The sequence below is a fragment of the Bombina bombina genome, chromosome 7 (assembly GCF_027579735.1).
Source record: "Bombina bombina isolate aBomBom1 chromosome 7, aBomBom1.pri, whole genome shotgun sequence".
NCBI classification, from domain to species: domain Eukaryota; kingdom Metazoa; phylum Chordata; class Amphibia; order Anura; family Bombinatoridae; genus Bombina; species Bombina bombina.
Genome location: NC_069505.1, coordinates 523,798,236 through 523,824,817, shown reverse-complemented (window position 1 = coordinate 523,824,817; position 26,582 = coordinate 523,798,236). Strand labels below are relative to the sequence as shown.

Below are 26,582 nucleotides of genomic sequence, written 5' to 3'. Positions count from 1 at the left end.
TAATCTCCAAGATTCTGAAGGAATGCTTGTTTGTTCTGCTGGTGGCTCCAGCATGGCCTCACAGGTTTTGGTATGCGGATCTTGTCCGGATGGCCTCTTGCCAACCGTGGACTCTTCTGTTAAGACCAGACCTTCTGTCACAAGGTCCTTTTTTCCATCAGGATCTCAAATCCTTAAATTTAAAGGTATGGAGATTGAACGCTTGATTCTTAGTCAAAGAGGTTTCTCTGACTCTGTGATTAATACTATGTTACAGGCTCGTAAATCCGTATCTAGGGAGATATATTATAGAGTCTGGAAGACTTATATTTCTTGGTGTCTTTCTCATCATTTTTCCTGGCATTCTTTTAGAATTCCGAGAATTTTACAGTTTCTTCAGGATGGTTTGGATAAAGGTTTGTCTGCAAGTTCCTTGAAAGGACAAATCTCTGCTCTTTCTGTTCTTTTTCACAGAAAGATTGCTAATCTTCCTGATATTCATTGTTTTGTACAAGCTTTGGTTCGTATAAAACCTGTCCTTAAGTCAATTTCTCCTCCTTGGAGTTTGAATTTGGTTCTGGGGGCTCTTCAAGCTCCTCCGTTTGAACCTATGCATTCTTTGGACATTAAATTACTTTCTTGGAAAGTTTTGTTCCTTTTGGCCATCTCTTCTGCCAGAAGAGTTTCTGAATTATCTGCTCTTTCTTGTGAGTCTCCTTTTCTGATTTTTCATCAGGATAAGGCGGTGTTGCGAACTTCTTTTAAATTTTTACCTAAGGTTGTGAATTCTAACAACATTAGGAGAGAAATTGTGGTTCCTTCATTATGTCCTAATCCTAAGAATTCTAAGGAGAAATCATTGCATTCTTTGGATGTAGTTAGAGCTTTGAAATATTATGTTGAAGCTACTAAGAATTTCCGAAAGACTTCTAGTCTATTTGTTATCTTTTCCGGTTCTAGGAAAGGTCAGAAGGCTTCTGCCATTTCTTTGGCATCTTGGTTGAAATCTTTAATTCATCATGCTTATGTCGAGTCGGGTAAAACTCCGCCTCAAAGGATTACAGCTCATTCTACTAGGTCAGTTTCTACTTCCTGGGCGTTTAGGAATGAAGCTTCGGTTGATCAGATTTGCAAAGCAGCAACTTGGTCTTCTTTGCATACTTTTACTAAATGCTACCATTTTGATGTGTTTTTCTTCTTCTGAAGCAGTTTTTGGTAGAAAAGTACTTCAGGCAGCTGTTTCAGTTTGATTCTTCTGCTTATAATTTCAGTTTTTTTCATTATAAGTTTTAAACTTTGTTTGGGTGTGGATTATTTTCAGCGGAATTGGCTGTCTTTATTTTATCCCTCCCTCTCTAGTGACTCTTGCGTGGAAGATCCACATCTTGGGTAGTCATTATCCCATACGTCACTAGCTCATGGACTCTTGCTAATTACATGAAAAAAAAACATAATCTATGTAAGAACTTACCTGATAAATTCATTTCTTTCATATTAGCAAGAGTCCATGAGGCCCACCCTTTTTTGTGGTGGTTATGATTTTTTTGTATAAAGCACAATTATTCCAATTCCTTATATTTATGCTTCACACTTTTTTCTTATCACCCCACTTCTTGGCTATTCGTTAAACTGATTTGTGGGTGTGGTGAGGGGTGTATTTATAGGCATTTTGAGGTTTGGGAAACTTTGCCCCTCCTGGTAGGAATGTATATCCCATACGTCACTAGCTCATGGACTCTTGCTAATATGAAAGAAATGAATTTATCAGGTAAGTTCTTACATAAATTATGTTTTTCTCTTTTGTGATTCAGAGAGAGCAGGCACGTTTAAGCAACTAATTTACTCCTATTATCAATTTTTCTTCATTCTCTTGCTATCTTTATTTAAAAAGCAGGAATGTAAAGCTTAGAAGCTGGCCCATTTTAGGTTCAGAACCCTGGATAGCGCTTGCTTATTGGAGACTACATTTAGCCACCAATAAGCAAGCGTAACCCAGGTTCTGAAACAAAAATGGGCCGGCTTCTAAGCTTTACATTCCTGCTTTTTTTTTTTTTTAAATACCAAGAAAACAAAAAAATTGATAATAGGAGTAAATTAGTTGCTCAAAATTCTTTGCTCTATCTGAATCATGAAAGAAAAAATTTGGGTTTAGTGTCCCTTTAACATATCAGAAATAATTATCTTTATAACAACATTTTATTAAAGGGACATAAAAACCAAAATGTTTCTTTCCCGATTCAGATAGACCATGTAATTTTAAACAATTTTCCAATTTAATTCTATTATCTAATTTGTTGAAAAGCATACCTAGGTAGGCTCAGGAGCTGTGAGCTAGCTGCTGATTGGTAAGTGCACATATATGCCTCTTGTCATTGGCTTGCTGATGTGTCCAGCTAGCTCCCTTTAGTGCACTGCTGCTCATTCAATAAAGGATACCAAGAGAATGAAGTTAAATTGATCAAATAAGTGAATTTGAAAGTTGTTTAAAAATGTATTCTCTCTCCGAATAATAAAAGTAAAATTAAGAAATTTGGGTTTTATGTCCCTTTGACAAGACATCATTTTTTTGTGCTGCCACTACAAGTTTATTCTATTCTGTATAGAATTACCATTTTGACCATTAGTGACAACTGCACTTGTCACTCTTAAACCAATAAAAACACAGTGCTATCATGGAGGCAGACCCAAATATCTTAAAGGGACAGTAAACACTATATACAATTTTTTAGTCATATTATTGAGGTTATTCCCCACTTCCCCCAGGATGCCTAAAAAATGTTATTGTAGGATGCCTCAATATCGAGGCATCACTGCAATAACATGAAAGCGTCTGGATGCGATCAGGATCGCTTCCACCACTTGAATCCACAAACGACGTACAGGGTACTCGGTCGTAAAGGACCGCTTTTTGTACGACGTACCCTGTACGTCGTTGGTCCTTAAGGGGTTAAACATCTCACTACTTGGCTATTTGTAAAACTGAGGTATGAGTGAGGTGGGAGGGGTATTTATAGGCTCTGAAATTTCAGAAACTTTGCCTCCTCCTGGTAGAAAATGTATATACCATTCGTAACAGCCCGTGGACTCTCACCACCATGAAATAAATGAATTTATTAGGTAAGTTCTTACAGAAATTAAGTTATTTACTGTTATTTAATTGCTACTGTGAGCTTGCGTTAGCAATAACCAGCCACTTGTAATGGCTGGTTATTTATTGTGCACCCGTAAATTGGCGAAGTTGCCTATTTACGGGGGCTCGATAAACTAGAACTCCACTTATAATCTAGCCGTACATGTTTAAAAAAAAAAAAAGAACGAAAATAAATGGATCTCAGCTCACTTACTTTATGCAAGCACAAAAGTATTGGAGAAAATGTATTCTTGTTGTTTTTTGTTTGTTTGATTTTTTTTTGTACATGTTTATTTGGTCTGATGTTACTCCAAAACATCAATGGATGGACTAGTAAAATTCCCCCCTGACTAGTAAACTACATTGTTTTTTATTCACTCTGTGTGTTTTTCTTTTTTAAATTTATTCTTTCTTTCTCTCTCTCTCTCTCTCTCTCTCTCTCTCTCTCTCTCTCTCTCTCTCTCTCTCTCTCTCTCTCTCTCTCTCTCTCTCTCTCTCTCTCTCTCTCTCTCTCTCTCTCTCTCTCTCTCTCTCTCTCTCTCTCTCTCTCTCTCTCTCTCTCTCTCTCTCTCTCTCTCTCTCTCTCTCTCTCTCTCTCTCTCTCTCTCTCTCTCTCTCTCTCTCTCTCTCTCTCTCTCTCTCTCTCTCTCTCTCTCTCTCTCTCTCTCTTCTCTCTCTCTCTCTCTCTCTCTCTCTCTCTCTCTCTCTCTCTCTCTCTCTCTCTCTCTCTCTCTCTCTCTCTCTCTCTCTCTCTCTCTCTCTCTCTCTCTCTCTCTCTCTCTCTCTCTCTCTCTCTCTCTCTCTCTCTCTCTCTCTCTCTCTCTCTCTCTCTCTCTCTCTCTCTCTCTCTCTCTCTCTCTCTCTCTCTCTCTCTCTCTCTCTCTCTCTCTCTCTCTCTCTCTCTCTCTCTCTCTCTCTCTCTCTCTCTCTCTCTCTCTCTCTCTCTCTCTCTCTCTCTCTCTCTCTCTCTCTCTCTCTCTCTCTCTCTATATATATATATATATATATATATATATATATATATATATATATATATATATATATACTGTGAGTGCCCTTTCTTGGAATACTTTATATATATACATTTATATATAATATATATATATATACTGTGAGTGCCCTTTCTTGGAATACTTTATATATATACATATATATATAATATATATTATATATATAATATATATATATCTCGCTCTCTCCTGTAAGAGCCCTTTTATGGAATACATATATATATATTCATTTACATTTGTAGACTATGAGGTATTTCATACATTCTGTATTTGTAGATTCTACAAAGTATCTATTTTATATTAGAGAGTAGCAATGATGTGGCGACTGGTTTCTTTATTTGTATAAGAAAAACAAACTCTAGCTGTACCATTTACTGAAGTCAAGGGGTGTTTTCCTATATTATACAGACTAATATTAGTTGTATTTACATATTCTGCCACAATGTTTTTTTATGCTTTTAAATCAATTCCAAAATAACATATTTAAGAACAAGACTTATAAATAATACAAAATATAATTTAATATGGATACAGAAACAAATATATCATTTTATACTCACCTGATAATTATGTATAATATATGGTCTGGTTGGTTAAAATTAAATCTGAGGGGGGAAAAGAACATATGTGTTAAACTATGTAAACATGACAGTGTGAGGTCTGAATTAATTTTTATAAATCTTACATTTTTTTTTTAAAATAAAATACTATGCAATAATACCAGGCCAACCACAATAAACAAATATCAGAGCAGTGCGTAGAAATAGCTTAAAGGGACATGATACCCACATGTTGAAGCACTTGAGAGTGATGCAGCATAGTTGTTAAAAGCTGACTATAAAATATCACCTTAACATCTCTATGTAAAAAAGAAAGATATTTTACCTAAAAATGTCATAAGTATTCAAACCCCATTGTAATGGACTTTAAGCAGCAAATAATTATGCCTGTCCCAGGACTTGCTAGGCAGCGTGCCTCATGCACATTCATGTTATTTCCCTATTCAGTTTAAGGAAGTCTACTATGAAATCTCATGAGATCACAGTAAAAGAGTTCATGACCTTAGCACTGCTGATGCTGATTGTCTGCTGTTCATTTCTTCATTTTTATTTTTAACTGAACTTTTTACCTAGCACTTACTCTGGGGAGCTGAGGAAATTGTGAGGTAAAATATCTTTCTTTTTTACATAGAGATGTTCAGGTGATATTTTCCTCTCAGCTTTTTACAGTTATGCTGCAGCACTTTCAAGTGATTTAGCATTTAAGTATTATGTCCCTTTAAGTATAGTATGCCAGAAATTAGAGTTTTATAGGGCAGTGCTGTAACATAGTGGCAGATCTGGCTTAACTTCACCTTAAAAAGCTGTAATGTGAAACGCGTCAAATGGACCTTTATTTTTAACTATACTGTAGTATGCTTCAAATGTCATCTGACTCAACATACTACAAAATGCTACAAATTGACAAATGGTAAAATGTATTAGAAAATTGTATTCATTCATCAATAAAAAGATTTACACCATATTTATCATAACAATGATAAAAATAATAAATTTCCTCAAAATGTAATGTTAAACACAAAGTCCTTAAAATGTATTAGCATTACTTTTGTGGGTATTTCAAAGTATCAAAAAAATAAAATAATAGAAAAAGGGGAAAAATATATTTTAACAATCATAATAGATTTGCAACCACGCATTTCACAAACAGATGTGTTAAAAAGCAAGCAAAAAATACTGCAATCATATAGCTCACAAAAAGATAAGTTGTTAAAAAAGAATGGAAAACAGATTGTAGCCACTTATTTCACTAGAAGTGGTAATATTCACACGGTTAGTAAGTTTGTTGTATAACAACGCAATTCACGAGAGCGGGCATTCTTAAAAAGAATGTCAAACAGACTGCAAATAAACTTTTTGTATAAAACAAAAAAATCGTTAACTAGGATGTTCAACAGATCACAACCAAGAATTTCACCAGGATAGGGTTTGGGCTTGTTATGCTTGGTGAATAGACTGTAATTTCACAAGCAGAGGAATCCCTAAGAAGCAATGCGAATATAGTGAAGCCACCGCTGTTCAACATGCTTGTTAACAAATACTCTTTTCTTGTAAATTGGCTGCACCATGTTTTCTGAGCTTGTTAAAGGTTCCTCTTCTTGTGGAATGTGTGGTAACAGTCTGTTCATCGTTGGGACACTCAAGTCAAAATTAAACTTTCATGATTCAGATAACGCACACAATTTCTTTCCTAAGATACGGTGAGTCCACGGAATCATCAATTACTGTTGGGAATATCACTCCTGGCCAGCAGGAGGAGGCAAAGAGCACCACAGCAAAGCTGCTAAATGTCACTTCCCTTTCCACAACCCACAGTCATTCTCTTTGCCTTTGGTGCAAGATGGAGGTGAAGTTTTTTGGTGTCTGAAGAATATTGGATTTATTTCACTTCAAATCAAGATTTTATTATTTTGCCCTTTAGTAGGGCAGTGGTGGCTTTAAAGCAGTTAGGAACTTGTAAGGTGGGCCTTGCTGCGTTTTCCTAACATGTTGCTGCCCTGGTATAGAAAGCCTGAGTAGGTTTACTCTGTTTTTTTCTACAGGTCGCTGTGAGGAGTGTCGTCCACTCATACCAGGCAAGCTGTCTACATACCGGACAACTAGATGCAAGTAAGTGCCTATTGTCTTCTGGGGCTGGGAGGCTGGCACTTCAGAATCTTTTTAAAATCAAGGGCTCTCTGCAATTTTTTAGTGAGACATAGAATCCTTAGTTGAGGATTTATTTTAAGGCATTTTGCAGGCACTAAGAGTCATGTGGCAGGAGACATAGTTAACTCCCTTCATGGATGGAAGGGGTTAACTTCTTAATTATTTATTAAAAAATAGGCTCATGTATTTCGTTTAGAGGCACAGACAGTGCCTAAGGGGTTAATGTCTCCTTTATTTATCTTATATTATTTTGAGAGTGCATAAACGATATTGTGGATATTGCAAGCTCTACAGGGAAGAGATGTTCAATTGCACAAGTTATGAGGGTGAGACGCTTTGTTTTTCTGGTGCCTTTATTTAGCCGTTTTTATTGTGGTTCTGTGCATAGAGAATGAAGCGCAATGTTGAATATATTTTTCGCGCTTCATTCCTTTGCTGCTGCCGTGTCCCCGCCTTGGTTCTTTCACTGAGGTGATGCGGCGCCATTTCTGTCTCGCCGGGTACGATCACATGACCCACCCCATTTTCAGTCTGCTCCATCTGTTAATCAGGGCTCCGATAGATCTCCCTGTTTCTTAGTACATCAAAAACAGTCAGACTGAGATCTTCAGTGTGAACCAAGGAACTCAATTTTTAAGGGATACTGAACTAAAAAAATGTAATCTACGGATTTCAATTCAACTGTATCTGGGAGATTTCTATGAATGCTTCGTTCATAGTGAATTTGGAACGTTCCATATCAATGGGAATGGTTTTTTTGTTTGTTTTTTATGATCTCCACCATATACTGTATCCTTTATATTGTGTATGCTATAGCAGATACCCTCCTGGAGAGTCAGTCTAGAATGTACTTGTTTGTTTATTTATCTGTTGATTTAAAGTGACAGTTTTGTCTTTAATAATAATATTTTGAATTTTTTAAATATTATATGGTGAATTCTACATGACCTCTCAATCTTTCATTTTAGTGACAGCTTGGTTTTTTAATATTAAAATATTAAATGGTGAATTCATCATGTCCTCTCAGATTTTTCTTTTCCAATGAATTCTGTTTGGTTCTCAGACACCAAATATTGTTTTTAAATATGCAATTATATGTGTTGTTCCTCGCTGGATCTCTTGAGTTAGAGATAAAGCGTTGCCTCTGAGCTATTGTCTCCTAGAATGATGCTGTTTAGGCAATGCCACAGCTTTCCCCTGATACGTCCCAAGCCTCTATGGTGTCACATGCAGTGCCCTCATTTGCAGCTCAGGTATCTTCGGTGGTATCTGCAGCTTTATCTGTTTGTCCTTACCTACACGGAAAATGCAAGAGGACATTTAAAGTTCAGATAGTATGGTTTCTGCTCTACTTTCTGCTACGCAGGTGTTTCTCTCTCCTAAGTTTGGTGAGGAAGATTCGCAGGTAATTTCTGAGAGTGAAATCTCAGATTTGGACAGTATAATTCCTTCATCTGATGCCGAAGTCATTTCCTTGAGATTTATGCTTGCACACCTCGTGTACTGTTAAAGGAGGTTTTAGCTATTTGGACGACATCGATATCCCTGTCGTTCTCAACCCTTGGAAGTTTTGTAAACTTGATCATTTATATTATGTTCCTTCCTTTGCGGAAATGTTTTGAGACGTGCTATGGAAATTTTCACAGGTGTAGGAGAAGCTAGGGATAACTTTCTCCCGGTCTCCCATCCTTTAAGGGATTTTCCTGTTGTTGACCCCATTAAAATGCACGGTGCCCTAAGTAGAAGTGAGCTTTTCTACTACAGCTCAGATCATTTTTATCCCTATGGAGGGTAGCTGATCCTTTACGGATCCATGGATAAGAAGCTTGAGGTTTGATTGTTCATTTAGAGAAATGTCTTATCTCATCTTATTAGACTTGCTGTACTAGCCCCTGGGCATTGTGGCTGAATTCTCGGTCAGCTGAGAAGCCTACCTGTGGTTTATGCTTTTTAGTTCTGCAGTTGTAGGTTCAATACTTTATGTTTCTTCCAAATCCACGCTTCGAGCGTCTCCTTTTAAGGATGAGACCTTGTTTGGACTTGGTCTAGCAGAATTATCCTCTGACTTTAAGGGTACAAAAAGGGGTTTCCTACCTCACATCAACAGAGTAAGACTAAAGGAAAGTTTCTTTTTACTCTTTCTGCAGGGTCAGTCATGCCTTTTGGAGTCCAATCTAAGATTTCCTCCCAGAGGCAGATTTCTCTTCTAGAGTATCTGCAATCCAGGTATGATGAGAGGCATTCATTGAACAGGGTTCAGGATCTTCCTCTCTGGGAGTGATAGTTCCAGTCCCAGTTTGGGAACGGGATCTTGGTAATTACCTCAAGTAACTCAGATTCTGACCTTCAAAGTAGTATTCTTTCTCCTTTGTTTTAAGAGGGCCTGTTCATATCGAACATAGACCTGAAGGTTTTATTGTTCCCTGGATTTGGGATCTTCTCAAGTTTCTGAGTTTTCGTCTTCCTAGACAGACTTTTAGGTGTTGGGGTATTGCAAGGGTGTTTTTCTGGACAATATATGGTTCAGGTGTCATCCTTACATCCTTCTGTTTAGGTTACCTGTCTTGTTCCTCCCTTATCATTGGTATTGGTTCTGTGGATTCACTGTATCTTAGACAAGAAAACAAAATTCTTACCTGATAAATGTATTTATTTCCGGATACAGTAAGTCCCCGGCCCACCCTTTATTTTAAGACAGTTATTTTTAACTTTAAACTCAGGCACCTCTACACCTTGTGTTATTACCTTTTTTTCTATTTTCCTTCAGTCGAATGACTGGGGATTGTGGGAAGGGAAGTGACATTTAGCAGCTTTGCTGTGGTGCTCTTTGCCTCCTCCTGCTGGCCAGAAGTGATATTCCCAAAAGTAATTGATGGTTCCGTGGACTCACCGTATCCGGAAATAAATACATTTATCAGGTAAGCATAAATTTTGTTTTTAAACAACTTTCCAATTTATTTCCATTAACAAAATGTGCACAGTATTTTTATATTTACACTTTTTGAGTCACCAGCTCCTACTGAGCATGTGCAAGAATTCACAGAATAAACGTATGTGCATTTGTGATTGGCTGATGGCTGTCACATGATACAGGGGGAGTGGAAATAGACATAACATTGAAATTTGCCAGAAATAAATCTAACGTTCAGACTAAGTGCTATTGCATTGTCTTGTTATCATGCAAATCCACTGTATTTACCGGTCCTTTAACAAACCCTCTCATGGTGAAATGTGAGTTCCAATCTATTCAACATGTAAAAATGTAAAATGTTTTTTCCTTTTATGTGTTCCCAGTGATTTATTTTACCTACTGAAGTGTATTAAATTGATTACAAATAGCTAATTTACCTTTATTTTGTCTTTTGAAATAGCTATGTTTTCCTGTTACAGCCCCACATATACTGAAATATCAGTACTTAAAATGGACAGTCTATTCAAAATTAATCTTTCATGATTCAGATAGGGCATGCAATTTTAAACTACTTTCCAATTTACTTTTATCATAACATTTGCTTTGTTCTCTTGGTATTCTTTGTTGAAGCTAAACCTAGCTAGGCTCGTATGCTAATTTCTAAGCCCTTGAAGGCCACCTCTTATCTCAGTGTATTTTAACAGTTTTTTTCACAGCTAGACAGTGCAAGTTCATGTGTGCCATATAGATAAACCTTGTGCTCACTGCCGTGGAGTTATTTATGAGTCCGCACTGATTGGCTAAAACACTTAAATAAGGGGGCAGTCTGCAGAGGCTTAGGTGCAACCTTATTTGTAGCTTTGTTATACAATGTTTCAAAACACTGCTGCCATAGAGTACTAAAGACTTGTGCACACTCCTGAGCTCTTCAATAAAGGATACCAAAGAACAAAGCAAATTTGATAACAGAAGTAAATTGGAAAGTTGTTTAAAAATGTACGCTCTATCTGAATCATGATAGTTTAATTCTGACTTAACTCACCCTTTAAATACATTTAAAGGGACATTATACAAACAAAAAATATGGGATATTTAAATAAAGAGTGCAAAGAAAATAAAGTTTGTAATAGACACCTTAGGAGAAATTTGTGGCATATTTTGTTGTCAATAGACTCCTAAGCAGCATGTGCCTAAAGAGGAGTAGGTTCAGAACAAGTTTATCTTTATCAATTAAAGATCTCTCAATAAACGAGAAATAGTAAAGGATTGGGAGTACCACATTGGCATCCCATCCTAACACAAGAGACCCCTAGCAGGGCCTCCTGAGTCATCCTGAGTCACAAGGATGAATTAGGCAAATAAACAGTTGGAACTTTTTAAATAAAGAATAACACATAAAAAATGTTACTGTCCCTTTAAATTTTAAACTGTAACTTTTTATTTTTCTGTGCAGAAGTAACTTATTAGATTAGCATGCAAATATAGCATAACGTATCTACACCTCAGTATAATCTTGCTGAGGTGCCATCTGAATAATACATTGCAAACTTTCTTTATTACCAAAATGTACATAAAATAAATGTTACTTCTGTAATCATAAACAGATCCGGACTGCAGCTTTTTTTTATATAGCCCCACATATATAAAGAAAACACTCAAGACTGAGCTAGAATTAAATAGTTGCTCTACCTTCCGTTAGATCGGAATTGATGTAGAGTGCGCAGCCTAACACAGCCTTAAACATAGCTCCGCCCCTCGTGGGCGTGATAACACTATCTCCCAGTCACCATGCTATTGTGCCTAGAGATAGATAGTGCAGCCCAAAACTAGCTCCGCCCATCGTGGGCGTAACCACCAACAATCTCCCGGTCGCCATTATTATGTATTAGAGATAGGCCATCGGGAGCTAACTGAACCCTTTCTGCAAACCCTGTTGCCAACTTGGGGATAAATCTTGCTACCGCATGTAAGATAGCACTAGAGCCCCAATCTGTGACCCACACAAACACCTCCTCCTGAGTCCCTTTAATTTTGCTCAGTCCAAGGTATTGCCCAGAGTAAAAGCCACCTTCTATTTCTCAGCCCCAGTGCCTGTTAATGTGCTGTCACAGGATCCCCTCCTCTATCTAGATAGGAGTTTAGTTATGTCCCAATAAAGTGCTCCACTTCCTCTGAGGTTCTCCAGACCCAGAATAAAAAGTCAGCACTTAACTTTTAATTCTGCCCGACAGCAGGGCAGCTCAGCAGGTTTAAGAGGTCCTCTCCCTCACATGGACCTGTGGAAAAAGAAATCTTACTTAGGCTATCAGGGTTAGGGCACCATATATGTATGGGAGGCGCAGTGAGAATTATGTCCCACAAGTTCCCATTGCTCTAAAGCCACCAAAATCTCTACTGAAGAGACTGATATGGACTACGGCTACACCCTAGAACAAAGCAACACAATCTTGTACTACTTTAAAAATAATAAACTCTTGATTGAAGAATCTTATCTAACACCTAACTTTACCACATCCTATCACTAACGTAGGCAAAGAGAATGACTTGAGTGGGAGGAAAGGGAGGAGCTATTTAACAGCTTTGCTGTGGTGCTCTCTGCCGCCTCCTGCTGACCTCCCACTGCGCTGACACTTTTAGTCAGCTTGCAAAAAGCCTGTACCTTGGAGCCTTTGTTCTTTTATATATTAGAACTCTTATATTCAACCCTCAAGGAGAAATTGTAAAGAGAAGCCGGGTGCCTCCCTCCCCCACCGGTGCTGCGTGGGAGGTCGAGGCTGTTTTTGCTCATTCTCTCTGTTTTGCTGACAAAATATTTTGAATACTGCCTTTAGCACTAACAGGCTTGCAGCAGACTCTTTACTTACCCCTCCCTCCCCCACCGGTGCTGCGTAGGAGGTCGAGGCTATCGCTGCAGATCAACACTCTCTCATTTACAAAGGAACTTGTCCTGACTTTCCTGGCTAGATTATCTACAGCAGAACGGTGGTCTCTTTGTATACCCTCTTCTCCCCTACCGAAGCTGTGAGGGAAGTGGAGACTACCTGGGGTCACGGAACCGCACTACCAAGCAGGGAACGATGGCTGTCTGAAGCGGTCCTATCGGGTACTGGCCTTGAGGCTTACTGGAGACTCACCTGCTCCCCCCTCCCCCACTGGTGCTGCGCGGGAGGCTGGGGCTGTGCCTGGTCGGCTCTGGAATCTGCGGCTGTGGCCCCTCTTCGTGGCGCTTCTGGATCTCTCCGCCCCGACTGTCTGTGGAGATGTAGGTGAAGGCTGGATCAAGAGGCGGCTCTGTCGGCAACCGGTTCCTTTCTTCTTATCTTCGCTCTCACTGGAGGAGCTAGTCGGAGCTGCTTGATTCCTCAGAGACATAGCGGGCTGGGTACCGATAGAGCGGCAAGGAAGGTGGCTGTATACCATGATCTCCTAATAGGTACCTATAACTTTGGCGATATCACATTTAAAGGCTGTCTTCGTGCACTTACCTGGTCATTGGGCGCATGTTGTCAAGTGGAAGAAACCAGGTAAGGTAAAGATTTACACACACACAAAAGAGCCGACCGAACCTTATTAACTATATAGAGAATTGTGATAGCTAGCCACGGCTAGCTGAAAGTAACTCTATAATATTTCTTAAGCTCACCTGCGGTACCCACAGAACTTTTGCCTGTTAATGACTTATTGGGACATTTGAATCACAATATTCTTTGGCTAAAACCTTTTATAAAACCATACCTGACATAGTATGGCAAAGATGTTAATGTTTAGAAAAGTGCAAAATATGTTTAATATGTAATAAGATATTGTACCTTTTTTTTTTCTTTATTTCTCTAAAAACAACCTGCTTCTATATCTAGGGAATTCTTGGTTAGGAAGCAGGTCTCTGAAAATATTTCTGGGTCTTAGGAGAAGAAAAGGAAGGCTACCTAGTATAATTTAGGAAATAGCTACTTGCTAACCAAGGAAGTTGCTATAATCTTTGTTGAAGGCATATTATTTCTTACTACTGGCTGGAGAGGAAATATATATAAAAGCATAAAAGATCCTTAGCCTCATTATATAATAACTCTCCTCTAAGAATAAATCTCTTATCTCTCCTGAAAATAAAATTCCTTCATCACTGCGTAGGGAGAAGGGTTTTATAGGAGTATAAAGATTCTCAGTCATTCTCTCCTACAAAAAACAGACTTCCCATTCTCCTTGCAAATAAAACAAGCAAGTGGAATTGGAGGAATCAAGCTCTAGTTAAGCTACTGTGTAGATATCTGCTTGCTAGCTTTTTATAATTGCTGGAATAATATTAGCACTCTGTTGGTTATAAACTTAAATAAGATACTGATTCAGATACCTTTAGAGGTAACATCTTTCTTATATACTACTATATATATTTTATAATAGGAACCAAGGTGGCTTTTTTTTCCCTCTTTTTGGCTATATTATTTAGATAACTAACAAATCGACCTGACATACTCTCTGATCCTTGCATCCTTGGCTGGACTTACTCACAACAGAATAGCACTGGTTTAACTCACATCGAATTTCGCCCCTTTTTTTTTTTTTTTTTTTTTTTTTCTCTTTCCCTTCCCCACTCGACCATCACTGGACACATACCCTTCCTCACTTATCCACCTGAGAACGTTTTCTTTTACAGGACCTATTACTACAATCACCTCATTTCCTACACTACCCTTCACGCAGAGGAAACTGCTTCACTATATTTCTTTTTTTATATATTACTCTCACTGGCACATGGATAAATTTCTTCACGCTTCACCCCGGAATCCCTCTCCAGCCATGGCAGCAAGACAGAGAGACAGGAAAGTGAAGGGCAATCAAGAGGTTGCCACCGAAGCACAACCAATTTTGCTAAATGCACCAGTTATGCAAGAAACAACCAATATTCATAGTTTAGTGGCTAGCATATCTGATGCGCTCTCTCCTAAATTTGAAGCTCTTAGAGCTGAAATCAAACAAGATTTTCTTTCTCTGACACAAGAGGTTCGTCAATTTTCCAACAGGTTGCAGGAAGCCGAACAAAGAGTATCGGACCTGGAAGACCTAACGGTTGCACATAGTTCTAACCTAGAAGGTGTAAATATTAATATACAGAATATTCAAAACAGATTAGAAGATCTTGAAAACCGTTCTAGAAGGAACAATATAAGAATTATAGGTCTACCGGAAGAACAGCAATATGATAACCTTGTCAATTTTATCTCAGAAACCTTGCCTATAATTTTAAAGATGCCATCTACCTTATATCCCATTCCAATAGAGAGAGAGCATAGAATAGGCCCATATCGTCCTGATAACAAAGGCAGATCTAGGCCTAGGCCTGTTATTGCTAGAATACTAAATTTTCAAGATAAACTTATGTTATTTCAGCATTACCGCAAACAACAACCTGTTAAAATAGGAGATACTACAATTCTGATGTTTCAAGACTTCTCCGCTGATACTGCAGCAAGGAGAAGGGAGCTTGCCCCTGTTTGTTCAAAATTGATACAAAAAGGGTTTCAGGCAACCATAATATTTCCTCATAAATTAAAGGTCAAAGTTGGCGAGGCCACGCATTTTTTTGAAGAAGCTCATCTGGCTGAGAGCTTTTATAATACACTGGGCTCCTAGGTCTTATAAACATGATTGAATTCCATCTATTGGATTAAATATAATACACAGGCTTTTGCTTATGGGTAAGACCGCGTCTCTTCTAGACGCGAGTCCTATGGTACAACTCCCACCCATGCAGAGAATGTTTTTACTGTATAAATGTTTTGTGTTTTTTTTTTTTTCTTCTCTTCCTTTCCTTCACCTCCCTCCTTCTTATCTCATAAATGAATAAACGGAAAAATAATTACAAAATAGTGTCATGGAACGTAGGTGGTATATCTACCCCCATAAAGAGAAAGGAGATTCTCAATCACCTACGAAAAATTCAGACTGACATAGGCTTTATTCAAGAAACCCACTTATCAGCTGAAGAATCTTTAAAACTTAAAACAGCATGGGTAAAAGAAATATATTTTGCACCTAGTGTTAAGAAGAAAAGGGGGGTCGCAATAGTAATAGGTAAGAAAATTGATACTGAAGTTTTGCATGTTGAGCCTGATCCTGAAGGGAGATATGTTTTATTGAAAATAAAGATTGCCCAGAGGATGTATACGCTGTGTAATACATATGGCCCCAATGTAATTGATCCAAAATTTTGGAATGTTTAACAGACCAAATTATTATCCTACACAGAAGGCTGTCTAATAATGGGAGGAGATTACAATATGGCTCCACAATGCCCGATTGATAGACTAAGGCGTAATGTCAAGCAGTTAAAACAAAAAAAAGATAATGTAGAGGGTAAGATGTTTAAAAAAAATTATGCAGAACTTAGCATTGCGGGATATTTGGAGACATCAAAACCCTCTCACTCAGAATTTTACTTGCCTCTCCAAGGCGCATAAGACACTCTCTAGAATCGACTTATTTCTGATAGATGAACGTATGTTAATGGGAGGGGTAAAATCAGATATAGGATCAATTTTTCTCTCGGATCATGCGCCGATTATACTTGAGTTTCAGCTCTCATATATACGCCCCACTGCATCACGTTTCTTTTTTCCTTATTACCTGATGTCTGAGATAAAATTCAAGAACTGGCTTAAAAATAGATATAAAGAATATGTAAACTTTAACAAAGACTATCTAAGCCGCCCTGAAATATTCTGGGATACTGCGAAAGCAGTAATGAGAGGGGAAATAATCTCATATAGCTCAGCTTTACATAAGAAAATTCGAACTAGAGAAAGAGAGTCATGCCAATGCCTAATTAACTCCTATAATCATTACTTGCTTGACAAAACTCCCGTAAACTGGGCAAAATATATCAAAGCAAAAAATGAAAGGGATACCTTTGTCTTATTTCAAGAAACACAAAAAGAGCTAAAAATGCAGGCTAAGCTGCATAAATATGGTAATAAATCGGGTAAGATGCTGGCCAAACTAATAAGAAATGAGATGAAACAACCAATCATAGACAAATTGCACAACAAAGGACAACAGCTTTCCAAAGCTGAAGATATAATAGGTGCATTCCATGAATATTATCAGGAACTATATTCACTCAAAATAAGTGATACACATAAATCTGACGATTTTTGGAGGGACATTACACATCCTATAGTCACATCAGAAATGGCTGAAAGTCTTAATGCCCCTATCTCCTTAGAAGAAATAGAGAAAGTAATATCTAAGCTCGCTCTAAATAAGGCAGCAGGACCAGATGGTCTGCCTAATGAATTTTACAAGATCCTGACTGGAGAAATTACCCCACATCTCTGCACGCTTTTTAATAGTTTTTTCACTAGTGGTAAACTGATCCCTTCTTCATTTTCTAACTCTTATACAACTCTGATATTAAAAGATGGAAAAGATCCCGAACACAAGGAATCTTATAGGCCAATTGCTCTGCTAAACTCGGATTATAAAATTCTTACTGCAATTCTAGCATCAAGACTGCAGGGGCCCCTTTCAGAAATGATACACTCCGATCAAGCAGGCTTTTTAAACAATCGCAACTCGGCTTCAAAAATTAGGGAAGCTTTACTAGTGACAGAATATTTTGAAGCTGCACCTAGTAGCGGAGGAGAGGATCTACCTGACCTTGCTATCATTTCTTTAGACGCTGAAAAAGCCTTCGACTCAATAATTCATGAACATATTAAATCATCACCAAGGCAATTTGGTATAAGAGGTAACTTTCTTGAATTTATCGAAAATTTAAACAAACAACCATCTACAAGACTGATAGTAAATAACAACATTTCCCCTCCTATTTTTCTAGGCAGAGGAACAAGGCAGGGCTGTCCTCTCTCTCCGCTCTTATTTAATATCTCTATTGAATCTCTTGCACTTAAAATTCGTCAACATCTAGATGGTATAAGGATTCGCAGCTGCGAAATAAAAATCGGTCTTTATGCTGATGACTTGCTGCTTTACTTGTCCAATACCAAACTAAACTTACCAAAACTCTTACAGATCTTGGAACAATTTGGCTCATTTTCTGGCTATAAGATAAACACGGCAAAGTCAGAGATACTATGGCTTAGGAAAGATAAAACTTCAGTATTAAAAACCCCTTTCCACCAAGTAACAGACTCTTTTAAATATCTTGGGATCCATATTGCGACAAGAGCTGCGGATCTTTATACCTTGAATATCTCTCCAGTAGTGAAAGTGATCAAAGAAAAGCTCTTAACCTGGCAAAATCTTCCTATATCACTTTCTGGAAGAATTGCTCTCTTTAAAATGGCTTTACTTCCTAAACTTTTATATATACTCCAAAATACATCAATAATACTTCTGGGAAAGGAAATACGCTCAATTAATACTTCACTGATTCAGTTCCTATGGCAGAATAAGAGGCCAAAGATATCCTTTTTGAAACTCTCAGTACCAAAAAAAGATGGAGGCCTTGCTCTCCCGGACATAAGGTTATACAATCTCTCTTTTCTTGCTCGAGTCGTAGCAGACTGGATATGGTCTAACAATTATGTTTTGAATAATCACCTCGAGTCCAATGTCTGCTACCCATATTCTCTGTCTGCATTATTACATTTAATACCTAAGGAAGTCCCCCTAGAAATTAAAAGACTTAAAACAATTTTTAACCCTCTCAAAGCTTGGCATAAAATAGTAACTCTTCTCTCAATCAATAATAGCGCTACAGATCTTTTGCCCATAATAGGTAACCCTGCTTTTCAAGCAGGTTTGCATTCTGAAATTTTTAGAAAATGGCACACTCTGGGGTTGACAAAAGTACATCAACTAATTGATAAAGAAAGAAAATATATTAAAACATTTCAAGAATTAAAAAGAGATTTTGACCTGTCTAACAAAGACTTTTTTGCGTATTTGCAATTAAGACACTTTGTTCAATACCTAGTTAAGAAGACAGGATGGGAATGGGGACTAGGTAAACTGAATGATTGGCTCGCTTTAACAAGGAATGGTCATATGTCAATTGCACCGTGTTACCATCTTCTGGGTACAAATAAAGGGGAACCGGTCTTGGCAAAGTTGGTTTCCTACTGGAATACATTAATCCCTCAGAGTAATATTGAGCCCAAAACCATTCAACTGTCAATTAAAAAAATTGCGCAAGTGACACTATCTGCAACCTGGAGGGAGGCACACGTCAAGCTCCTTCATGGGGCGTATTTTACTCCCGAGAGAGGCTTCAAATGTGTGAATGTAGGGTTTAATAAATGTCCTAAATGCTCGCACCAAGCAGCTAATCTAACACACATGTTTTGGTACTGTCCAAAGATTAAAAATCTCTGGAATAAGGTTGAATATTGGCTAAAGAAGGTACTAAAGATAGAACAGATTTCTTTGACAATATTTCAGATAATACTTTGCCTTAAGAAAGAACCTGGCAGGCAAATTGATGAAAAAATAATAATCACCACCATTCTTGCTACTAGATATTTAATTTGTAAGAAGTGGAAAAGCCATGCAACTCCAAGTATCACTGAAATAAAAAACTGCTTGAAAAAGCAATGCATATTAGATCAGAGAAATGCGGACATAAATAATGAACAAGATATCAAAAGATTTTTCAACAAATGGGCTGCTTTTTTAAAAATATTTCCTGACTCAGAAAGAGATTATATAATTTTCCCTTTCACAAATACAGAAATGGTTTTATTAGGGATTTGGTAAACATCAGGAGGAAGGAAGTGATAGAATTTTTTTATTTTTTTTTCCCTCTCTCTTGGCTTATGTTGTGCTGTCTCCTCGCATGGGTGGGGGAAATAAGGGGGGGTTATATGGAAAATTAAAACCCCAAGCATTGTCAGGAAAAGAAGTGCTCATGTTTGATTAATATGATGATTAGTTTAAATTTAACTATATGCATAAATGAATATAGTATTACGTTGATGAATCTATTGTACTTTTTGATTATGCTATGTTTTCACCTTTATAATATTGTTTCTGGACAGTGTTTGGATCATAAATAAAATAATAATAAAAAAAAAAATTCTATGCCCTATCTGAATCCTGAAAGTTTATTTTGAACTTCACTGTCCCTTTAAAGGGACAGTAAACCCACATTTTTTCTTTCACGATACAGATAGAGAATACAATGTTAAACAACTTTTCAATTTACTTCTATAATCTAATTTGCTTCATTCTTTAGATATCCTCTGTTGAAGAAATAGCAATGCACATGCGTAAGCCAATCACACAAGGCATCTATGTGCAGCCACCAATCAGCAGCTACTAAGTCTATCTAGATATGCTTTTAAGCAAAGGATATCAAGATAATAAAGTAAATTAGAAAATTGTTTAAAATTGCATGTTTTTTTCTAAATCATGAAAGAAAACATTTGGGTTTCATGTCCCTTTAATGAACAGAATTTTCTACATAAAGTTTCCGCCTCCTCTTGAATACAACGTACAGTAGAAGGATTAAAGTGATGGTAAACTTATATAATCTTTGCCATTAAATCAAGTATATGTCTACTTTTTTTTTTTTTAAATCTATCGGTAAAAGGGTTAAATCTGTGCCTATAGTAATTCTATTACAATGTTATGACGGCCCACTGGGATGTTCCTTTTTTTTTTTTTATGACAATTTCATTAAACATCCAATAAGTATGTGTGCCATATGACACTCTTGAAGCCCAGCCCTTTGAAAGCCTATGTAGAGAGTGGGTGGGACTGGTCTCTATGTCACAGCCCAGCCAAAAGAGGAAAAGAAGAGGGCGGAGGAACAGAAGATACCAAGTAGGATTATAAATCTTTTATTATAATATATATATACACTTTTTTTTTTTTTTAATATTATCCTGTTTTGCTTGTGTACTAATATATTTTACAGTGCAAAATTCTTAAAATCCGAAATTTACTATCACTTTAATATTACCTACCGTTCTGCGTACTGAAGCAACACACCGTCTTGCATTAGATGGCAAAGGAAGAGCCACATGTTAATTGTCTCCATCCAAGAAATGACCACTACAAACCATATGGAAGAAAGAAGGAAAAATTCACAAGCCATCTTCACAGATAAGGGTCCCCCAAATCCAGCTGGTCAATGCAGGACCTGCAGCGAGAATTCTGATGGAGAAATAAAGATGAATAGTTTGTAGCTAGAAAAAGGACCAAAGTCTACTAATGACAGTGACATGTTTATGGGCTGAGTCCCTGCTAGGTTCAAAGTGTACTAATGACAGTGACATGTTTATGTGCTCAGTCCCTGCTACGACTAAAGTATACTAATGACAATAACATGTTTATAGGCTCAGTCCCTGCTAGGACTAAAGTGTACTAATGACAGTAACATATTTATAGGCTCAGTCCCTGCTAGGACTAAAGTGTACTATTGACAGTGACAAGTTTATGGGCTCAGTCCCTGCTAGGACTAAAGTGTACTAATGACAGTGACATGTTTATGTGCTCAGTCCCTGCTAGGACTAAAGTATACTAATGACAGTGACATGCTTATGTGCTCAGTCCCTGCTAGGACTAAAGTATACTAATGACAGTGACATGCTTATGTGCTCAGTCCCTGCTAGGACTAAAGTATACTAATGACAGTGACATGTTTATGTGCTCAGTCCCTGTTAGGACTAAAGTATACTAATGACAGTGACATGTTTATGTGCTCAGTCCCTGCTAGGACTAAAGTATACTAATGACAGTAACATGTTTATGTGCTCGGTCCCTGCTAGGATTAAAGTGTACTAATGACAGTGATATGTTTATGTGCTCAGTCCCTGCTAGGACTAAAGTATACTAATGACAGTGACATGTTTATGTGCTCAGTCCCTGCTAGGACTAACGTGTACTAATGACAGTGACATGTTTATGTGCTCAGTCCCTGCTAGGACTAACGTGTACTAATGACAGTGACATGTTTATGTGCTCAGTCCCTGCTAGGACTAAAGTGTACTAATGACAGTGACACGTTTATGGGCTCAGTCTTTGCTGGGACTAAAGTGTACTAATGACAGTGACATGTTTATGGGATCAGTCCCTGCTAGGACTAAAGTGTACTTATGACAGTGACATGTTTATGTGCTCAGTCCGTGCTATGACTAAAGTGTACTAATGACAGTGACATGTTTATGTGCTCAGTCCCTGCTAGGACTAAAGTGTACTAATTACAGTAACATGTTTATGGGCTCAGTCCCTGCTAGGGCTAAAGTGTACTAATGACAGTGACATGTTTATGTGCTCAATCCCTGCTAGGACTAAAGTGTACTAATTACAGTAACATGTTTATGGGCTCAGTCCCTGCTAGGGCTAAAGTGTACTAATTACAGTGACATGTTTATGGGCTCAGTCCCTGCTAGGACTAAAGTGTACTAGTGACAGTGACATGTTTATGTGCTCAGTCCCTGCTAGGACTAAAGTGTACTAATGACAGTGACATATTTATGTGCTCAGTCCCTGCTAGGTACAAAGTGTACTAATTACAGTGACATGTTTATAGGCCCAGTACCTGCTAGGACTAAAGTGTATTAATGACAGTGACATGTTTATGTGCTCAGTACCTGCTAGGACTAAAGTGTACTAATGACAGTGACATTTTTATGTGCTCAGTCCCTGCTAGGACTAAAGTGTACTTATGACAGTGACATGTTTATGTGCTCAGCCCCTGCTAGGACTAAAATGTACTTAATGACAGTGACATGTTTATGTGCTCAGTCCCTGCTAGGACTAAATTGTAATAATGGCAGTGACATGTTTATGTGCTCAGTCCCTGCTAGGACTAAAGTGTACTAATGACAGTGACATGTTTATGTGCTCAGTCCCTGCTAGGAATAAAGTGTACTAATGACAGTGACATGTTTATGTGCTCAGTCCCTGCTAGGACTAAAGTGTACTAATGACAGTGACATGTTTATGTGCTCAGTCCCTGCTAGGACTAAAGTGTACTAATGACAGTGACATGTTTATGGGCTCAGTCCCTGCTAGGGCTAAAGTGTACTAATGACAGTGACATGTTTATTTGCTCAGTCCCTGCTAGGACTAAAGTGTACTAATGACAGTGACATGTTTATGTGCTCAGTCCCTGCTAGCACTAAAGTGTACTAATGACAGTAACATGTTTATGTGATCAGTCCCTGCTAGGACTAAAGTGTACTAATGACAGTAACATGTTTATGTGCTCAGTCCCTGCTAGGACTAAAGTGTACTAATGACAGTGACATGTTTATTTGCTCAGTCCCTGCTAGGACTAAAGTGTACTAATGACAGTGACATGTTTGTGCTCAGTCCCTGCTAGGACTAAAGTGTACTAATGACAGTGACATGTTTATAGGCTCAGTCCCTGCTAGGACTAAATTGTAATAATGACAGTGACATATTTATGTGCTCAGTACCTGCTAGAACTAAAGTGTACTAATGACAGTGACATGTTTATGTGCTCAGTCCCTGCTAGCACTATAAAGTGTACTAATGACAGTGACATGTTTATGAACGCAGTCCCTGCTAGGACTAAAGTGTACTAATGACAGTGACATGTTTATGTGCTCAGTACCTGCTAGGACTAAAGTGTACTAATGACAGTGATATGTTTATGTGCTCAGTCCCTGCTAGGACTAAAGTGTACTAATGACAGTGACATGTTTATGTGCTCAGTCCCTGCTAGCACTATAAAGTGTACTAATGACAGTGACATGTTTATGAGCGCAGTCCCTGCTAGGACTAAAGTGTACTAATGACAGTGACATGTTTATGTGCTCAGTACCTGCTAGGACTAAAGTGTACTAATGACAGTGATATGTTTATGTGCTCAGTCCCTGCTAGGACTAAAGTGTACTAATGACAGTGACATGTTTATGTGCTCAGTACCTGCTAGGACTAAAGTGTACTAATGACAGTGACATGTTTATGTGCTTAGTCCCTGCTAGGACTAAAATGTACTAATGACAGTGACATGTTTATGTGCTCAGTACCTGCTAGGACTAAAGTGTACTAATGACAGTGACATGTTTATGTGCTCAGTCCCTGCTAGGACTAAAGTGCACTAATGACAGTGACATGTTTATGTGCTCAATACCTGCTAGGACTAAAGTGTACTAATGACAGTGACATGTTTATGTGCTCAGTACCTGCTAGGACTAAAGTGTACTAATGACAGTGACATGTTTATGTGCTCAGTACCTGCTAGGACTAAAGTGTACTAATGACAGTGACATGTTTATGTGCTCAGTACCTGCTAGGACTAAAGTGTATTAATGACAGTGACATGTTTATGTGCCCAGTACCTGCTAGAACTAAAGTGTACTAATGACAATTACATGTTTATGTGCTCAGTACCTGCTAGGACTAAAGTGTACTAATGACAGTGACATGTTTATGTGCTCAGTCCCTGCTAGGACTAAAGTGTACTAATGACAGTGACATATTTATAGGCTCAGTCTCTGCTATGACTAAAGTGTACTAATGACAATGACATGTTTATGTGCTCAGTCCCTGCTAGGACTAAAGTGTACTAATGACAGTGACATATTTATAGGCTCAGTCTCTGCTATGACTAAAGTGTACTAATGACAATGACATGTTTATGTGCTCAGTCCCTACTAGGACTAAAGTGCACTAATGACAGTGACATGTTTATGCGCTCAGTCCCTGCTAGGACTAAAGTGTACTAATGACAGTAACATGTTTATTTGATCAGTCCCTGCTAGGGCTAAAGTGTACTAATGACAGGGACATGTTTATAGGCTCAGTCCCTGCTAGGACTTTATGGGCTCAGTCCCTGCTAGGACTAAAGTGTACTAATGACAGTGACATGTTTATGTGCTCAGTCCCTGCTAGGACTAAAGTAAACTAATGACAGTGACATGTTTATTGGCTCAGTCCCTGCTAGGGCTAAAGTGTACTAATGGCAGTGACATGTTTATGTGCTCAGTACCTGCTAGGACTAAAGTGTACTAATGACAGTGACATGTTTATGTGCTCAGTCCCTGCTAGGACTAAAGTGTACTAATGACAGTAACATGTTTATGTGCTCAGCCCCTGCTAGGACTAAAGTGTACTAATGACAGTGACAAGTTTATGGGATCAGTCCTAGGACCAAAGTTCACTTATGACACTACTACAGTACTGGGAGCTAGCTGGTCATTGGTGGCTACACACATATCCCTCTTGTCATTGGCTCACCAGAGGTGTGTTAGTTAGATCCCAGTAGTTCATTGCTACTCTGAGGCTGACTTTAACTATGTGTTTAATCCATTTGCAATGGAACAGTAATGAAATGCACTAATATATTAAAGCAAATTTCTTTTTGTACATTTATGTTTCTTAATGTGTTTTATTCACTCTAATATATATATATATATATATATATATATATATATATATATATACACACACACTTTGTTATATTAAAATCACAAATGCTATTAATTATAAATAATTACAATAATAAAATATATAAACTCCAAGCTTCGTGTATTTTTCTTTGTCATAACATGTGCATATTTAGGATAACAAAGCATATTAACCGCTAGGGTATAATTAGTTACATAGAGACACAGCCCCCTGTCCCTATAAACAAACACACACATATGTTATTGTAGTGCTTCAGTACAGATTATATTTCCACCCTCAGTACAGCAACTTATAACAATAAATAACTCACCTCCCACTGGATCTGGGGGGGACCGAGATGCACAAATATTAACCCCCTCCTTGGGTGCTGCTAGGAACTTACACACAAACACTTCCTGCTTAGGACACCCCCCTCCGTGACGTCATCAGAGCTACAGGGGCGGAGAGTTTCCGCCTTCGTCGTGACGTCATACTTAGCAAGGTGTGTACTGTGTTCAGCATACGGAGACAGTGTACAAACATTCACATAAAACAGTTATTAGAATTATATGTACGTTACACACTTAAGGTAAGATTCTATTGTTCTTACACAGTGTTACTTAAGAGAAAGTAAATATATTTAATCTGTTAAAACCATCAAAGTACATTAATCAACTATATATTTATTAATATGTAATCTAATAGGGTATGCACTAGCGCCTAAAAACTCACTGATACACTGACCTCTACAAACACACTGATATAAACACACACAGTGACCCCTGCACATACACACACTGATACACACGCAGTGACCCCTGCACATACACACACTGATACACACGCAGTGACCCCTACACATACACACACTGATACACACGCAGTGACCCCTACACATACACACACTGATGCACACAGTGACCTCTACACATACACACACTGATGCACACAGTGACCCCTACACATACACACACTGATACACACGCAGTGACCCCTACACATACACACACTGATACGCACGCAGTGACCCCTACACATACACACACTGATGCACACAGTGACCCCTACACATACACACACTGATACACACACAGTGACCCCTACACATACACACACTGATACGCACGCAGTGACCCCTACACACAACCACACTCACACAATGATACACACTGTGACCCCAACAAACACACAGTGACTCCTGCACATACACACACTGATACACACGCAGTGACCCCTACACATACACACACTGATACACACAGTGACCCCTACACACAACCATACTGATACAGTGACCCCTAAACACAACCACACAGTCACACAATGATACACACTGTGACCCCAACAAACAAACACACAGTGACCCCTGCACATACACACACTGATACACACACAGTGACCCCTGCACACAACCACACAGTCACACACTGATACACACACAGTGACCCCTGCACACAGTCACACACTGATACACACACAGTGACCCCTACACACAACCACACAGTCACACACTGATACACACA

The 26,582-nt window shown here is 38.2% G+C and overlaps 1 long non-coding RNA gene across 1 annotated transcript in view; it reads right to left on the bottom strand.

Annotated features, from left to right (window-relative positions):
- Positions 1–25,530, bottom strand: part of LOC128666973 (uncharacterized) — a 30,574-nt gene extending 5,044 nt beyond the window's left edge. Inside the window, exons 1-3 of the long non-coding RNA XR_008403283.1 lie at positions 25,391–25,530; positions 20,664–20,853; positions 4,680–4,724 (exon numbers count right to left, since the gene is read on the bottom strand). This is a non-coding gene — a long non-coding RNA (uncharacterized LOC128666973). The remainder of the gene's footprint in view (positions 1–4,679; positions 4,725–20,663; positions 20,854–25,390) is intronic.
- Positions 25,531–26,582: the final 1,052 nt, after the last annotated feature.